At 37.8% G+C, this 8,729-nt stretch overlaps 1 pseudogene; it reads left to right on the top strand.

The window, feature by feature from the left end:
• Positions 1 to 3,136: 3,136 nt before the first annotated feature.
• Positions 3,137 to 5,652, top strand: LOC121978093 (annotated as a pseudogene).
• The last annotated feature ends 3,077 nt before the right edge of the window (positions 5,653 to 8,729 follow it).

Consider the following 8,729-nt stretch of genomic DNA (forward strand, 5'->3'; position numbering starts at 1 on the left):
ACTCCCTCTTCGTCCTAAAATTTCATAAGCTCTTACTCCTATTTTTTCAAAATTAAGTTTTTAAGCTAAGTACCTTTTTTTAAAACTGAAACTACATTTTCAAAATTCAATGTTTGCAAAAGGCTTAGCTAAGTGATTCATATAGCAACTTTCAAACTTTCTCAAACTTAACCACCTTTATAAATTTTTGTTAAAATACTTTTCTCTTAGATTCATTCTATACTTTGCTAAAAGTATTAAAAAACATATTTCTTTACTTGCAAAACTTAACTCATTACTTTCAAAAGATTTCTGCTAAGTAAAAAGAAACTTCAATTTTTTTGAAAAAATAATTTGGCTCCAAAAATTCTTTAAAATCTATCTAAGTTTTTCAAAATTTAGTTAAGTATTTTTTCTAAAAACAACTAAGTTTCATAAGTGGCTAAAGTCATCCTTTGAAGTCATCCATATAATAGCCTTTTAAACTTAGATGAAAAATATTCTTTTTTAAGTCCTCTTTCTCCCTTAGCTAACCATTTTTTCAGTAAAATTTAATTACAAGCTAAGTGTTACACAAGCATTTTTACCTTCTTTCAAAGCCTAAATCTGTTTTTTTTTTCTAAAAACTTAAAACTTGCTTTCAACTGGCTTATTTTTTGATAAATGGCAAAGGGGGAGAGTAGGAAAATTCAAAAGTAAAAATTTGATTCAAAAAGAAAGCCCTGTATTAAGGGGGAGCTTTACAAAGTTTAAGTGTTAGCTTAAGTTATGCTTGTATTTGAATTTATATACTTAAGCTTGCTCACTTAAAACTTTTTAATATATTCATGCATTTGTTTTACTTAACTTTGAATTTGGGTTGCCATAATCAAAAAGGGGGAGATTGTTGGTGCGGGAAGCATCCGACGATCGAACCTAAGTTTTGATAATGGCAAAGGATTCAAAGTTAAGGTTATGTTGTGATCTAACAAGTCTGTTTAAGTAGTTTAGGAAAAGTTCTAGCTGTGGTTAGGCAAGGTGAAAACCCTAGGGGGTGGTAACCCTAGGTCATAGGGCGTGGTAACCCTATGCGGAAAGTCTTGGTGGATCGAGTGCTTCAGGCAAAAGTCCTAGGGGGGGGGGGTAACCCTAGGTGGAAAGTCCTGGTGTCGCGAACCAGGTGACACTACAAGAAAAACCCTCATAGACATCGGTGGAACAACAGCGGTTTTAAGTAAAAATCGATGTCTTTGAGTATTTTACACCAGTTTTTCCAAAAATCGGTGTCTATAAGCACAGATTTTCGCTCATAGACATCGGTTTTTTAAGCTGATGTCTATGAGCGCTTTTTTTATTAATAGACATCGATTTTAATAGCGGTTTTTAAAACCCGGTGTCTATGATAAAATAAAATAATTTAATTTTCCCACCAATACTTAGCCGAAATTTGCAACACTTCACTCTTTCCTCCAAACCTAAACCTATATTGCGCCGTCCACCGTATACCGTCGCAACGCCACCACCACTTTCCTCCTCGCCGCTAGCCGCCCGACCATCTCTCTCAGCCTCATCTCCCTCTTCCCCTTCCTAGATCGACGCCCCCTCCTCTCCCGATCAGGATCAACACACGACGCCCTTGCTTCTCCGTCCAACCACACCACATCTCCTCCAACTCCACCCTTAGGTTGAGAAGAGGAGCCCTTCATTTTATAGAAATGCTCGCTGTTGAAAGGGCAAGTCAGCGACAACAGCGGAGCATCGACGAAGGGTTCATTTTCACCATCTTCGAGACACTCGTTGCTTTGTTGCGGTGCTCTCTAACACATATTTCTCGTTTCCTGAGGAGGAACAATGGCTAGAAAAGGGCTTGATCATCTCGCATTTGTTCTTCGTTGGCGATCGCCCTCAAACTGAAGAGGAGAGAGCCACCACCTCGCAACAGCTACTCACTTCCCCTTTCTTCCTCCTCCTCCACTCCTGGTTACGATCTACTTTCCCTTATATTCTTGTACAAATGTTGCTCTCCATAAGGGAAAAAATAAGGGTTTTGTGGAAGCGATTTATGATTTCTCCACAGTGTTTCTTGTAGGCAGGAAAAAAAGAGGGGATTTCTCCCCCTCAAAACGAGTTGCTTTTGCTTTGATTTTTTATTTTTTCTGTCGATGTTTTGTTTTTAGAGAAAAGGGATTACTTCCCTAAAATCTACCCTTTGATTGATGGTTAGAAATCTTTTTTCTTCCCTAAAATCTACCATTTTCGTTTTCATTTTCATTCCTTTAATTTACAAAGCAACTAAAGTTTACCAACTTATCAACAGTTTGATTAAACAAGCTCACATTGGCTATTTGAGGTCCAATCTCATGGAGCTTTTACTCACTTAAGCTGTTTTCCCTGTCTCAGCCCTCGCCGGAGAGAAGCGAGGTGCAGAATCGAAGACAACGGTCGTTCCCGCCCCCGTTCGTGTTTCGCCGCCGATCCTCCTGGTGGCCGCCATCTCTAAACCCTAAAATCTCTTCTTTTGGTCGGCGCAATTCGATCTCTCTTCAAAACACATTTTTTTTCCTTTTCGCCAGAGAATGAGAAGCCGGCTCCATCCGACGGCGACGAGAGGAACAAATCCGCGAGAAAATTTATCTTCAGAGATCTCGCCACAGCCGCTCACAACTTTAGGGAGTGGAATCTGATCGGAGAAGGCGGCTTCGGGAGAGTCTACAAAGGGTGATTCGATTCAGACCAGGCAAGTTGCTCACTCCTACTCCCCTCCTTCTTGCTTTTGCCATCTTGCGGCTTCGTCTGAACATCGGAACTCGGAAACCAGATTGTGGCCATCAAGCAGCTTAAGCAGGATGGCTATCAGGGGAGCAACGAGTTCCTGGTGGAAGTCCTAATGCTCACTGTGCTGCGGCATCCCAATATTGTGAACCTGATCGGCTACTGCGCCGAGGGAGATGAGAGGCTGCTAGTTTAAGAGTACATGTGCAAAGGAACCTTGGAAGACCACCTATTTGGTAAGTTCTCTGCTACTTGTTTGATTATCCAAGTCTGAGATCGACTGTTTAACACTTGTGGTGGAGGTGGAGGAATCCAAGGCCAACAATATTCTTTTAGTCATTTGTTAAATATTTGGGTTTATGCAAATCTGACTCCTGACAAGGCACCGATCGATTGGAACACACGAATGAAGATTGCTCTCGGTGCTGCAAACGGGCTCACATACTTGCACGATGTTGCAAACCCTCCCGTAATTTACAGGGATATGAAGGCGGCAAACGTGTTGTTGGATGAAAACTTCAACCCCAAGCTGTCTGATTTTGGACTTGCTAAACTTGGGTCTGTCTGCGACAAAACGCCTATCTATCTTAGCTTATAGTTCAGAAATTGAAACCTACTTCTGTCCCTTTGATGTTGAAATTCTTATTTGCTCTTCACCATTGTTTCTTCTTGTGTGGAAATTGAAACCACGACTTGTATTTCTCTTTAGAAGATACACTTGAAATGCACTATATATGGTCGATTCTCATAACTGATTGTTTGCCAAGACTATAGAAGATGAATGTAGACTCCATTAAGTATCCAGTTTAAAGCAAAGGATCTCCATGTGTGTGTATTTTAATTGCATAATTTTAACCCTTCTAATACCATTTTGTCGCAGGTGCGGACACTGCAAGAAGCTTGCCCCTGAATATGAAAAGCTTGGATCGAGCTTTAAAAAGGCTAAATCTGTTTTGATTGGGAAGGTTAGCATCGTTCTAAATCAGGCCAAGAAGCATCATCTCTTTTACTGAATAGAACATGCTCAGATTCCTTTTTTGGTTTTATCTTTTCTGATCATTTTGAGTCTAAATGTAGCACTCTACCAGTGTGCTATACTGCCATGTAGTGATTGGGCTTAATTTACCTTTTTTGTTGTTATATTTAGGTGGACTGTGACATAAGAGCATATGCAGCAAGTATGGAGTGTCAGGATACCCAACAATTCAGTGGTTTCCTAAAGGGTCCTTGGAACCAAAAAAGTGAGTATGATCCTGTCCTGGAATTAGATACATCATTTTGGTTTTATGTTTTTCTTTAATCTTTCGCAAAACAGTCTTCTTTACATATGATGCATAATAAATATGAACAATCATGCAGATATGAAGGTCCACGAACTGCAGAAGCACTTACTGAGTTTGTGAATACTGAAGGGGGTACATTACAAATTATATTTACTAAAAATTCTTGAAATGACAATTTTAGATATGGTCAAATATTATTCTTTCACCTGAATTAATTTTTTACCTTTTATTTGTGGGCTTATTGTTGTAGCAACAAATGTGAAAGTAGCAACTATCCCTTCTAATGTAGTAGTATTGACTCCAGACATTTGATTAGATTGTTCTTGATGTAAATAAAGATGTTCTTGTTGAATTCTATGCACCATGGTTAGTGTATTTGCTCAGGTTCTTTTTTTTTTCTCTCCATTTGTAGCATTAGATATTTTTCCTTATCCACTGTAGACGACTAAGTTTCTTATCTTCAAACAGGTGTGGCCACTACAAGCATCTTGCTCCTATGAGTATTTTTGTTGAGACAGGGCTTAAGACCTAGATTAGCCTAAGGTCATATTTGCCATGTTTTTAATTATGAGATTACTAGATCTAACCTGATTCATTAATGTGGATTCAGTCAATTGTGTACCTTGAATGCTTCATTAGTTTTGCTACCTATTTAGATTTTGGAGAAATATTATATGATGTTAATTTAGAGTAAGTTGAAAGTAGGTATCAGTTATTGAATTATATGTATTTTGAAACTTACATATTGATAAATAGTTGTCAAACTGAGAGTTTTGTATTTCTAATCACCTATGCACTAGATTTGGATTTGGGGAATTGTGGTATTGTGATGTCAGTTGATACCTTAAATGCAGAATCAACATCTGATTGAGAGGAGGATCAGATTCACTCACAATTCTTGTTTTCTACAAATTTAATATTTGAATTCGTTGATGTTTGAGAAGAAGTGTAATGCTAAAATACTTCCAACCTTATCCAACATTCATCTGACATGAAAATTGTGTGAAAAATGTGCATTATGACCTACTATATTTTGTGCTTAATCATTATTATTTCTCAAATTATCATGATGAAGTCCTCTTTAGTCATTTTTTTGGTATATCATCCTTACTATGATAGGGTGCTAGCAATAATTTGGTTTGATATGAATGATTCCATCTAAAAATTCACTATACTAAAGACTATTTAGTCATTTCCTATGTGGGAGGACCAGAATTTTCAACTTTGTCATTCTGAAATTAGTTTGTTAAGCGGGATGCCTTCTGCATTTCAGGTATGGAGTTAGTGGTTATCCTACCTTGAAGTTTTTTTCCCAAGGAAAACAAAGCTGGTGAAGATTATGAGGCTGAACGGGAGTAGGATGATTTTGTTAAATTTATTAATGAGAAATGTGGCACTAGCCGTGATGCGAATGGTCAACTTACTTTCCAGGTGAGTGATAGATTGTGAAGGATCATATTGACAAACTTTGTTCTTCAGTCGTATTTGAAGATTGGTTTGACTAATGCAGGCTGGTATTGTGGCAAGCTTAGATGCTTTAGTGAAGGAGTTCGTGAGTGCTTCCAATGAAGAGCAAAGGGCAATTCTCTCTAGGATGGAAGAGGAAGTTGCAAAGCTAACCGGTTCATCTGCAAGGTAGGGCATTTTTCAAGTCTTTAGCTATTGCACTCACTACTACCGAATATGTATATGAATGTGTTGTCAGCTGGTTTTCTTCAATGCATTTCTTTGATAACAACATGTTGCTTTGTTTTGGTATTCTCTCTCATATTTAAGAATTTCTCTCCCCATAGATGATATATATAACATAATGCATTGTACATTTGTACTTGATAAGGTCGAACACTGATTAGGACCGATCCTGGGATGTTATAGTTGATATTTTTTAGTTTATGTTGTGTATTTTTTTTTTAAAAAAAAACTACTCGAGTTAGACACTGTTTTTGACCCTTGATGCTCTTTTTTAGCCCTCAAACCTCCATTTTTTCCTTGGAGCATCCAGAACTTGGGTAAAACATGAACAAGTAGATAGATCCCTTTTAGATATTCGTTGCTCCAATTATTGTGCTTGGGGTTTATGATCTGATCTTTCACTTGATTTCCTCTAGTTCTACAAAGTTTCTGTCTGGTTGAAAGAACAGTCTTGAATTTGTCGATTTTGTTCTTAGAAATGATTTCATAAGCCTAGCTCGAAGAGGATAAGGTTTGAAATTCATGTTGACTAGTTAGCATTTTAGTTATTTTCTACTTGAAATAAAAACTTGTTTTGATGTTATTGTATCATTGGAAATCATATAAATGAATTGATGTTACTTATCTTTATTACTGCTGAGGAATTTATTTACTTTCCATGTACTCTTAGTGATAAAAGTGAATTTATTATTTGCAAACTAAAAGTGAATTTATTTACTTTCCATATACTCTAAGTGATAAATAGTTATGTCATTGGGTCGACTACTAATGAATTGAATTTGAAAGATTAAAATTGTTGTTTATGTAGTTAGATTAAAATTTTTGGTTTGGATTATATTAAGTCCCAGGAATGATAGATCTATCACTATATGATGTGGTTGAGATAATTGATGAATGTTTCTCTTTTTAAGCATTCCAATTAGCCATCTTGTTACCTAGTGCTCTTACTGTTTTCTTTCAACTATGATTTTTGGTCTTGGTTTACTAATATATTATTTATGTGTTTTTACAGTTTACAAATCTCAAGTACTCAAGAGTTGAAATTGATGAAGTGCGGTTCAAGTGGGCTGAATGCATGCTAGATTACATTTGAGTAGGAAAGATATTTGATTTTTGAAAATTTTGGATGATGCATGCATTTGCATGGAATGTAAATTGTAGATACTACCTTGATGTGTACAATATTTATTACCTTTTGATATTGTAAAAAGAATATTTGTGTATTTTATGGATACTGTTGTAAGAAGAATATTTATGTAATTTGTGAATATTTGAGTATTTTATGGATACTGTTGGAAGAAGAATATGTGTAATTTATGAATATTTGTGTATTTTATGGATACTGTTGTAAGAATAATATTGGTGTATTTTATCGATTTTTCACTGTTTCGGAAATTGAATTTGTGTCGTTAAACAATATTGATATTACATCGGTTTTCCACCGCTGCAAAACCGATGTTATTAACTATTTTTACATCGGTTTTACACCGTTGATGAAATAGTATTGTTAAGTGATACTACACCGGTTAATAACCGATTCGAACACCAGTGTCGTTAAGTGATACTACACCGATTTTAACCCGATGTCTAAAATGGCAGACTTTTTACATCGCTTCATAGACATCGGTCGAAAATGTAATAGACACCGGTGAAAAACCGATGTCTATGAGGATTTTTGTTGTAGTGTGAAAGACTGGACCAGCCGGGAAGCGGAAGTCCAGCAGAAAGTCCAGAAGCATCGAGCACCGAGCAAAAGTCCAGTCGATCTGGAGGATCGCACTGGCAACAGGTAAAATCTCCTGAGAGGAGTAGGTGAGGACGCGTTCCCTGTAGAGGGAACAATAGGCGTCGGGTCGACCTAAGGTTTCCTGTCGGAAATCTGAAGTCAGACCCGGACAATTCGGAGATTGTCATCATATTCTATTATGATATCTATATTGTTTTGTGCTAACTTTGTTTTGCAGGGTATGTGTTTGGGACTAACACTTCTTGAAGGACCAAAGAAGCACAACTTAGCCTCGGATGAACGGTGTCCGAGGCGCCTCCATGGAGCTTGGAGGCGCCTCAGATGCAAAGCTGAGCTGTCCACGAAGCAAGATTGGAGGCACCTTGAAGGAAGCTCAAGGCGCCTTAGACTGGTGGATGAAGGCGCCTTGGAGAGCACAAAAGGCGCCTTGAAGGGATAAGTCACGACCAGTTCAGGCTTGATCCACGCCGGAGACTCGGCTAGTTTAAGGCGCCTTGGATGGGCTTTAGGGCGCCTTGAGCACTGTTTAAAAGGAGGTTTCGAGCAACGGCCTTAGCATCAATTGAAAAAAGCTTTCTTCTTCTGTGCTCTGCTCAAAAACTTTTCCTGAAGCGCTGCAACGACCTTTCGACGACCCGGAGCTTCTGTTTACATTCTATTGTTGTTGGTATTATTGTTTCTCAATCTTGCACTTATTGTAATACTTGTAAAACCTTATCGAGCTTATAGTTGTTGCCCACGGAAAGCGATCAAGGATCGCGGACCTTCGAGTAGGAGTCGTCACAGGCTCCGAATGAAGTAAATTCCTTCGTGTCTGTGTGCTTGTTCTTATTTTCCGCTGCTTATTACTCTGTTAGTTTTTCGTACGATTTACGAATTTGAAAAGTGAAAGCCACGAGCGCTATTCACCCCCCTCTAGCGCTTCTCGATCCAACATTAACATCTTATATACGAGAACACTATCAACAATTGAAATGAAAGCACGCAAGTCATTGTTCACCCTCTCTAACTCTCAATATTTGAATATGGAACTTGAATAACCTGAATATAAAATTCCAAACACCTCCTAGTATTTAAAAATAGTATGTAAAGTTGTTTTTGTTGGACCGATGCGGCCGGCTAGAAGGGGGGGTTGAATAGCCCTGAAAAATCAAACACAACCCTTTCTCGTACGATTAAGCTAACACATAAAAAATAGATTAAACAGAAAATAAAGCATAAAAACGAGGCACCGAATTTGACTTGGTTACAACCGGGGAGGTTGTTAATCCAAGGAT

This window comes from Zingiber officinale, chromosome 4B, assembly GCF_018446385.1.
Source record: "Zingiber officinale cultivar Zhangliang chromosome 4B, Zo_v1.1, whole genome shotgun sequence".
NCBI classification, from domain to species: Eukaryota; Viridiplantae; Streptophyta; class Magnoliopsida; order Zingiberales; family Zingiberaceae; genus Zingiber; species Zingiber officinale.